We start from the raw sequence: 9,809 nt of genomic DNA on the forward strand, positions 1-9,809 counted from the left end.
AATGCTAGCTGGTCCCACAGAAAACATGCTTGTCCATATTGTCCTGAGCCCAAACTCACAAAACGTCCAGCCCCCTGCCATGAGTGTGGTACCAACTTGTTGAGAATGGCACTTCCCCAGAAGCCCCCCAGAACCTATGAATGTCTGTCCTGTAAGACTTACTGTGTACTTGATGGCTTTGCATTCCCTGTGGGAAGTCTCCCGCAGGACATTTTCTTTCAAAGCCTTAGGAAGTAATTTACCTTGAGTGACTGGCATCATTTTTTGTGGATGAGGAAACTGTGTGGCTCTATGGTTCCTCTTTTCGTCTTGGCTGCCCTAAGCTCTGAGTCAAATTGGTGGCTCTGGGCTAGGAATGCAGTTTAGATTTGCTTGAATGTGTGCAAGGCCCTGGGTTCAATCCCCAGCACCACGAAAAAAGATAAGGAAGGAAATGTAACGACGATGATTGCATGTCTGCATTCTGCTTTGTTCTGGGTTTGCTCGCTCAGAACTGTGTATAAATGTTTGCAGCCTCTGTGTAACTGCAGCCGTCCTCAGTTGTTTGGGGAAATGAATGACAAGTATTCTCATGATAGCTGTCTAATGCATAGTGTAACCTTCTGCCCTCACTTCAGGCAGGGACGACTGTGTCTGATGAGTTCTCCCCGGTTTAGCGAGAGCAGAAACCATGAGTTATCGTCAGAGAAGTTTCAACAGTATTGCTGTTCTGCAGGATGCCATTCCTTCCACTTTGCCTTCGGAAGGAGATGGATAAATGAAATCAGTGAACAAACCCCAAGCTCTCCAATGCTCTCAGTTTCTCTCATCTCTCTCGGTGCTGTCTTCCAGGGGGCTTGAATTTCAAAGAGTAAATACATACTGTAGTCTTTGCTTATACCTCCGTTCTACCTCAGTTTAATAATCTGAGTATGTTCTATAATACATATGTTTCTACGTATATATTTTAACAGAAAGCACATACAAAATCAAAAAAGACTCATTGTTGTCTTAATAGGTCTTTGGTATTTATATAGGTGATGGTAGAGAGGGACTGCGTGTGGTGGCGAGTCACTCATCAGATAGCACTACTTCATTGGTTGACTGTTTTAATCCCTGAGATTATCGTTAGCACAGGAGACTAAAGCACCATGTAAGTGCAAGACAAATCTTACAGCATACCACAATTTTTATACTTGGATTGTGGCGTGTCTTCATTTCTTAATATACCAAGAACCTTAAAAAATTTCCCAGGCTTTCTTTTTGCCCTTTTTCATATGCAGGTTACTTGAGCTAGACACAGAAGGGATGCAGAGATGAAAGTGGGGTTTCAGGTTTCAGGGAGCTCATCTCCATTTTGAGAACTAAGGAGCCGCTGTGATGGACGGTTCACGTATGGAACGTTTGGGTTATTGCAGAAAGTTCTGTTGGAATCATAGGAGAATCGGGCAGGTAAGGTAGCATGATGTAAGAACGGCTTGGATGTGTGGATACCCATCACCCTCTTTGGAGAGTTCTGAGGAAGTCTCCTTGTTGATTGACAGATGCCCACGGGAGCTCTGGTACACAGAACACGCATGTGCCACCCTCAGGACAATCAGTGTAGGCCAAAGGAGAAGATACTTTAGATTCTCGATTGTGTCCTAGTTTCATCCAGTAAAAGTAAATACCTGCTGAAAAAAACACAAGTTTCCAAAACCTTTGGCAGAGAAAAGCGCTAAGGCAGATGTTCCCAAAGAGGAAAATGGGGCAAAGAAACAAAGTCTGCTCTGCATAAAACAGAAAAATATAGATTGTCAAAAAAGTATGGAAAAACATTTCATTTGTCCCCAGGGATGTTGGGTCAAAGAGACTGTGAACTTCTACAGCTTCCTTGGAAAGGAATCTGTCAGTATCGACTCCAATTGAAACGTACCTGCTTGTAGATCTTCCAGGGAGCCCATTCTCTCTGAAAACTGCACCCACAAACACCACTGAGGATATTTGCTATGATACTAGCTGCATTTTAAGTTTTTGTTTTATTTTGTATTTTGAGACAGGGTTTCTCTGTGTAGCCCTGGCTGTCCTGGAACTCACTCTGTAGACCAGATTACCCTTGAACTCAGAGATCTGCCTGCCTCTGTCTCTTGAGTGCTGGGATTAAAGCATGCACTACTAGCACCTGGCAACTAGTTGCATTTAAAAAAAATAATAAAGTGGAAGCATCTAGAGTGTTCTTCAGTAGGGAAGTAAGCCGGGTGAGTTATGAAATACATTATGGATTATTTTTCAGTTAATAAAAAAACATGTATATTAACTGAATTGTAAAGGTGCAGCTTACACATTAATAAAGGAGGGGAAAGGTGATGTCCCTCGGTCCCCAGAGCAGCTGGGCTCACAGGGATGCTCACCATGCTTGACTCACTGCTCTGCTGCAGGGCACTGGTTTCAGTGTGTGTCGGGTTAGACCCAACTGGTTCCTACCTTCCTGAGAAGGGGGGTGTGGATTGAGGAAAGAAATAGACATGATACAAAAGATAGAGTTGGGAGGCTTCCAGTGACTGCTGTAACAAAAAGCAACGAGTTCATTACTCACATCCTTATATAGCCCAATCAAAACAGGAGGGCACAAGACTCCCGTCACAGAAAGAACAAGCAAGTGTGATTACCTCCTCACGTCTCAAAACACCTGGTGACCATGCCCTAAGCCAAACAGCCTGCGGTCTGGCTTTGAAGGAGCAAAGGATCCAGTAGCCGCGCCTTTGGTCAAACATCTGTTGTTTGTCCTTAAAGAGCAAAAATAGATTTGAACTCTCTGACCTTTGGTCAAGATGGAACCAATCCGAAACTGTTGGACCCTCACAGTGTGTGGTGCAGGAGCAGCAGCACAGAGCGGTTCTTCCTAAATGCGTGTTACAATGAAGTCACCCTCGGAAGCCTAGGGAAGGTCAAAAGTCTCTTTCAACCAACTGCCATGGTTTAAATCTAGACTGCCCTGCAAAAAGCCACACTTGAAGGCTTGATCCCTGGTGCAGCAGTAAAAAGAGGGAAGCCTGTGGAAGGGGAGTGAGTGGTAAGACCTCTCTGACCTTCTAATGGATGGTCTACTTACAGACTAATAGCTTACTGGGTGTGGAGAATAGATTCTATTATAAAAATAAGGTCTGTCTTTGCTTCTCAGCTACCACAAAGCCAGAAGCTCTCCTCACCACAGGCCCAGGGCAACCAGGCCAAGTGACCACAGACTGAAACTTCTGGGGATGGAGGGTTTGGCCCAGCAGTTCGAGCACTTGCTGCTCTTGCAGAGGACCAGAGTTGGGCTTCCAGCACCCACATTGGGCAGATCACATCCCTGTAACTGTAGCTCCAGGAGATCCAGCCCCCTCTTCTGGCCTCCGCAGTCACCCACACACATGCACATAGAATCCGTTTTTCTTCATTAATTATCTCTCCTTGGTATTGTATTTTTTAGTGACAGCTGAGCAATAACTACACCATTGTGGGTTTTTGTTTGTGTTTTCTAATAACCTTCCTAGAATATGAGTTTGTTTAAAGAGTGCAGTTTAGTGGATTTTAGCATGTCCACAAAGCTATGCAAACGTCTATTCCAACTTCAAACCTTCTCAGTGCAACAAAAGAGCTCCCAAGCCCTTTGTCAGTCACTACTTATTCCCCGCCCTTCATCCCAGCCCGGGGCGACAAGTCATCTGCTTCCTGTCTCTACAGATTTGCCTGCTCCAGACATTTCCCAGGAAGAGAATCATCCAGTCTGTGGGCCTTTGTGGCTGGCTCCTTTCATACCATGTACCGTTTTCTCTGCGGGTTATTATATGCCAGCATCAGAAAGGGGCTGCTTAAGGGTAGAGATAAAAAGAAAACAGTCAGTCAGAGTGTGACAGACCAAGGACATAAAAAGAAGAACGTCCTGCTCAGGAGACAGAAAAGAGGCGTGGGACCAGAAGGGCACATAAATGCCAACAGTGAAAGGCGTTTCTCCACGTGGGAAAATAAGCATATCAGTCATGTTCCCAAAGTCTAGGAAGACTGACGCAGGGAGGCCAAAGAGCACTGTGCATTAATTATACTTCTGTGTTGCTCTGCCTGTGTTACAGCCTTAATCTTTTTTATCTCCTCAAATGATTTTATCAAAGAGATGATGGGTAAGGCCATGGAAGTGGGGGACGTCACCAGAGACAGACGAGACTGTGCAAAAAGGGCAGACCCGAGGACGGAGTGTTGAGGAATGTTTTCTATTCCAGGCACAGGTACAAAAGAATTCACATTCACTCCCCCTCCCAACCCTGCCCTGAACCCGGCAGTAACCCTGAGGAAGAACCCCTGCAGACCTGCCATTAGTGATGGAGTCAAGAGCTTCTGTCTGGAATCAGCTCCTTTTTAATCTCATCTGTATTAGAAGAGAAACTAGAGAGGGAAAAGGCTGCAAAGTGAGAACTGGAGAGCACAGGCTCATTCATGGAAGCAGAGGAAGCACGTCAAGGGAGGCCATGTGAGGCCATGTGCCAGGGTGCGCGTGCGTGCAACATTCAGAGGGCAACTTTGAGCATTGTGTACTCCAGGATATCTGGCTTGCTGGCTTCTGGGCCATTCCCCTGTCTCCACCTCCCATTTTGCCACAGGAGTGTTGAGATTACAAATGCATGCCGCCACATTCAGCTTTTTCCCCCCGATTTTTTTTTTGTTTGTTTGTGTTTGTTTTTGTTTCGAGACAGGGTTTCTCTATCGCTTTGGAGCCTGTCCTGGAACTAGCTCTTGTAGACCAGGCTGGCCTTGAACTCACAGAGATCTCCCTGTCCCTGTCTCCCAAGTGCTGGGATTAAAGGTGTGTTCTACTGCGGCCCGGGTTCCCCCATTTATTTAAATGTGGGTTCCGGCTTGCATGACTAGTGTTTTTAACCTCTTAGCTGTCTCCCAGTCCCTAAAACCCCAATCTTCTGTTGAGCAGAGTGTGTTCTCCAGTGACCACCTTCTCCATTACCTGTCATCATGACTGGTCCAGGGGGCCTGCTTTGCTCTAACCTGGAGGGCTCCTCTTGTCGCTCAGCCCCATCTAAGATGGTTTCCCTTGGGGGAGGAGCATCATTTTTAACTGAAGTCTAACAGAACAGTAAGGCACACAGATACAACTTGTTAAGCTTTCACAGTGTACCCTAGTAAAAAGGAAATAAACAAAACATTAGAACATTGTGTGCACCCCAAGTCCCTGGGCTTCCAGTTAACTGTCATTCCCTACTCCCTGGAGATTGCTGTTTCCCCTGACTTATAATATTGGTTCTTCTGAGAAATGAACGTGCCCGCAGGGATAGCTTCTGTATTAGCAGAAAACCCATCAGATGAAGAGCTGAAAGTCGGAAGTACTGGGACATAACTAAGTTGCTTAATTCAATAGGAAGAAAGGTCCCTCTGTAATAGATGATTAGCAGAGTCATGGGGCAGTTAACGAACAGTCATGGAGAGAGCTCTGAGAGCCTGGGCTATACAGGGGAAGCCAGTGGGCAGCTAGCCAATGTCTGGCTCACTCTATACTCGCAAAAGAAATCAAAGATGAACCACTCATCCAAAACTTAAAAATGCTTGCCCAAGCTGGGCAGTGACGGTGCACGCCTGGTCTACAAAGTGAGTTCCAGGGCAGAGAAACCCTGTCTGGGAAAAAAAAAAATTACCTAATTTCTACACATAACTTGTTTTCAGAATCAGAATCCACTGAGTGGTTGCCAGGAAGACTGACCCTGCCACATCACGGCAAGTGAATCAGTCATGATCTCCCCCAGCACTCTGTTTCCTACCTGCAGTTTGGGTATGCTTCCTGCCCCAGCTCTGTGTGCTGCTTACCCACAGAGTCACGCAGAACATTGATACCTCGTGGTACCATCATCCAAGTGTGGTCCATGATGACTAGCCTCATCAGCATCACCTGGGAACTGGATAGAGCCTGTCACTGTAAGGCTGTGGAGGTAGCTCAGTGGTCAAGGTGCCTGCTGGACAAGCATGAGGATCTACCCCGGATCCCAACCCATGTGAAAAAGCTTGGTGTAGTATCCAGTGTCATCTATAACCTGAATACTGAGCATAGCTGGAAACAATCCCAGGGGCTCAGTAACCAGCAGTCTGGCCTAAATGGTGAGATCCAGGTTCAGTGGTAGGTCGTGTTTTTTAAAAACTAAGGTGTAGCAATGGAAGATACCTTGATGTCAACTCCTGGCCTCCACACATTCTATCTGCCCCCTCTCTTCCTCTCTGTCTCACATACACAGCAAACAAATGTTCACTGTAGAGCCCTCTGCAGACCCAGTCCATCAGTAGGGCCCAGACGCCTGTGTTTAAACAAACCCCAGGAGATTCTGATAATATGTCCAGTTTTGAGATCCACACGTGTCCATCAGATGCTAGAAACTGCCCCTGGCAGAGCCATCTAGGGTGGTTAGTAGTGATTTTAAACCTAGTCTGGTCCTGTTGGTATTTTGCTTGCTGCTGTTCTGCTTTGTCCATTTTGTCTCCACAGACCATAATTTTTCTTAACACAGCAACTACCTTGCATCCTCAGCCTTGCCCTAGTGCATTTATATGATGTGCTCCCTATCAGACTATGCACACTCCATGAAATCTTTATGTCATTACATGACATGATGCTGAAATCATTAACTCCCCTCCCTGCCTGTCTTGGTAGCTCATGGCCCACCTCCGTCCAAGCAGCCAGACCACAGACCCCTGTGGTGCCGGGGGGAGAGTCAGGCAGGACAGCCCTGACGATCAGTGAGGTCCTATGCAGTGACCACATCTTCCTGTAACTGCGAAAAGGGAGAAATCACGGTGCTGAGATGTAGGTTGTCTGGGGATATGGAAGGGCCACAAAGCTGTCGTTGACTTCTGGACATCAGCAGTATGCTCCGGGGGTATTGACGATGAGGGCTGTGCCTATAAGACTATGGCTTTAAAACAGAGTAAACATTAGCAAAATAGAACGCTGCTCCCAAATCAGCTGAGAGTGGACAGAGTGGCTGAGAATGTGCTGCCTTCTTTCCTGAGTCGTTTTTTGTCTTCCTATTACAACTTTCAAAACGTAAGTATACTAAGGAAAATTTGAAGGGCATGTAATTGAATTTGATTATTTAGAATATGACTTTTGAGCTATGCAAGAGTTTCAAACAACTTAAATGTATTTTCTAATCTTTAATACGTTGTCATCCTGAATAGAAATTTGAGCCAAACATCATGGTCCATGGTTTTAATCCCAGCACTTAGGAGGCAGAGGCAAGAGGATCTCTGTGAATTTGAGTCCAGCCTGGTCTACAGAGTGAGTTCCTGAATCTCCTGGAACTCACTCTGTAGACCAGGCTGGACTCAAATTCAGAAAAGCCCCAAAGGCAAACAGCTCAGATAAGTAGCTGCTGATCAGAGGTGGAAAATACCGTCTGTCCATAAGCAGGAAAGCATCAAAGTGTAGACCGTACTCATTCCTTTGTAAATGCTGCCAGGTCACACTCCACTTTGAAGAAGCTAGAATCAGAAATCTTGAGGCCAGTGGTTCCAGCATGGCAGTACTGACCTCTAGGGGTTATTCTGGAAATGTATGGGGCCATTTTCAGTTGTTTTTCCTAGTGGTACTTAGTGGATGAGTGAAGCAAGATTAATAAAAACTCAGGGTTAGAAATTGGGCTTCAACCTGAAGATCTGAAAAGCAAAACAGCCAATCACTGGCTCTTTCCTAGACTTCAGTCCGAAAATGGTGATCCTGCCTCCAAGAATCTCAGAATGAGACTGTGCCTGAGAGCCGTTTCCTCCCGGTTTATCATCCTCTCTAGGGCTGGAATTAAAAGCATGCACCACCACCACTAAAGGCATGCACCGCCCATTTTCTATGGCAACTAGTGTGGCTACTGGGATTAAAGGTGTGTGCCATTATGGCTACTGAGATTAAAGGTGTGTGTCACCATAACCTGGTCTGTAAGGCTGACCAGTGGGACTCTTTTACTCTCAGATCTTCAGGCAGTCTTTATTTATGAAAATACAATTGAAATGCCACTACAGATGAGGTGCAGGGACAGTTGATACCCCAAAATAATCTGCACAATATTTAAACCAGGAGCATTCATATAGGCAAAAACCTGTTTTGTTTTGTTTTGCTTTGTTTTCCCCTCTGAAAGAAGTGAAGCACAATTCCCTGGTTTGGGGTTTCACATAGTTGACTTTCAGAAGTACAGATGTGGGCAGAGGAAGAGTTTCAGTTGGAGAAACTTGACAAACATAACCACAGCAGGCCACAAGGTTAAGTTAGTGATGCTCACTGAATGCATGTGCCCTCAATAAGAGAGGGTGTTTTACCTGTGGTCTTCCACTTAAAGACATACAACCCCACTTTCATCATTGTCATCACACAAAATCAGAAACCCCAACTGTGAAATAGTCTGTAAAATAACTAATACTCCATAAAATTGTTGATGCAGAAGATAAGGAGATGAGAGTTTGGCGAAGGAGCCTTGGAAAACGTTTCGGTCCTTTCCTGACAAGTGAGGAAACAAGGTTACTTTCTTCCACTAGACGTTGATCAACACCCAGCACTCGGCATGGTAGACTTGTGTGTTTACATCTTGGCCGTAGAAAGTGGCACTACTAGAAGGTGTGGCCTTGTTGGAGGAAGTGTGTCACTATGGGGATGGGCAACCTATTCAAACCACCACAGCTGAGTTCTTCGTATGGTAATTAAGTTATGGTGGACCCCTCCAGAATGGGCTGAGTACCTGGACGACAGACATGAGCTAACTTCTTCCATGTGAGGACACAGATAGTGTCTGTCTACAAGTCAGGAAGAAAACCCTTGCCAGACACTGGCTGCATCTGCTGCTGCCTTCTTCTTGGATGGTTCAGCCTCCTGAAGTGTAAAAAAATGTTTACACTTCCTAGTCAATGCTTTTTTTTTATAGCAGCATATTATTATGAGTTGCAATTATATAGTTTGGTCAAAATGCTGCACTGGGAAGCCACAAGTGAGTCTTTAACCACTGGCTCTTTATTTAAGCCACTTGCAGTAAGAGTCACAGCATGCGCGCAGGTCTGTGGAAGACCAGCACTCTCCATGACTGTGCTAGAATACTGCGGTCTCAGCATGGACAGCAGCAAGCATCCTGAGCTGCAGTGCTGAGCTGCAGTCCGTTCTTGCCATCACCACTTCCCAGGCAAGCATATTTGAAAATGCACCATTTGGATTCCTGCCAAGGCCCAGCCACATACATTTTTTTCAGTGCATTAGTAATGAACTTAAGAAATAAGAGTTATCTTTTGGAAAGACTCACTTAGCAAGTACAGAAGTCTTTTTCTCCCTGGAAATAAGGTTGAAATTGTTAGATGAATTCGGTAGACTTCCCATTTGGTGATTTTAGTACTGATCATTCAAAACTGGTCCTCCTAAATGCCTGTGACCCACTTTTTACTATCTGGTCTTTCTCTTGTACTTACAATTCCCTAAAATCATATATTATTGCAGAATATATATATATATTTGATGTGGGAGTGTCATATATCAATCTGTTGATTTCATTGGTTAAGTAATAAACACACTGCTTGGCCTCATAGGTTAAAGCATTGCGGGGAGGAGTAAACAGAATAGAATTCTGGGCGGAAGAGGAAGTGAGGTCAGACTCTGCTCTGATCCCGGACAGCATGGACGGAGGCTAGAATCTTCCCGGTAAGCGCACCTTGGGGTGCTTACACACATCATTAGAAATGGGCTAGTCCAGGTGCGAGAATTAGCCTGTAAGGGCTAGAGTTCATGGGCCAAGCAGTTCTTAAATGAATACAGTTTGTGTGTTGTTATTTCGGGCATGAGCTAGCCAAGC

The sequence above is a fragment of the Alexandromys fortis genome, unplaced genomic scaffold (assembly GCF_014885135.2).
Source record: "Alexandromys fortis isolate MF-2015 unplaced genomic scaffold, M_Fortis_MF-2015_v1.1 scaffold_9, whole genome shotgun sequence".
NCBI classification, from domain to species: domain Eukaryota; kingdom Metazoa; phylum Chordata; class Mammalia; order Rodentia; family Cricetidae; genus Alexandromys; species Alexandromys fortis.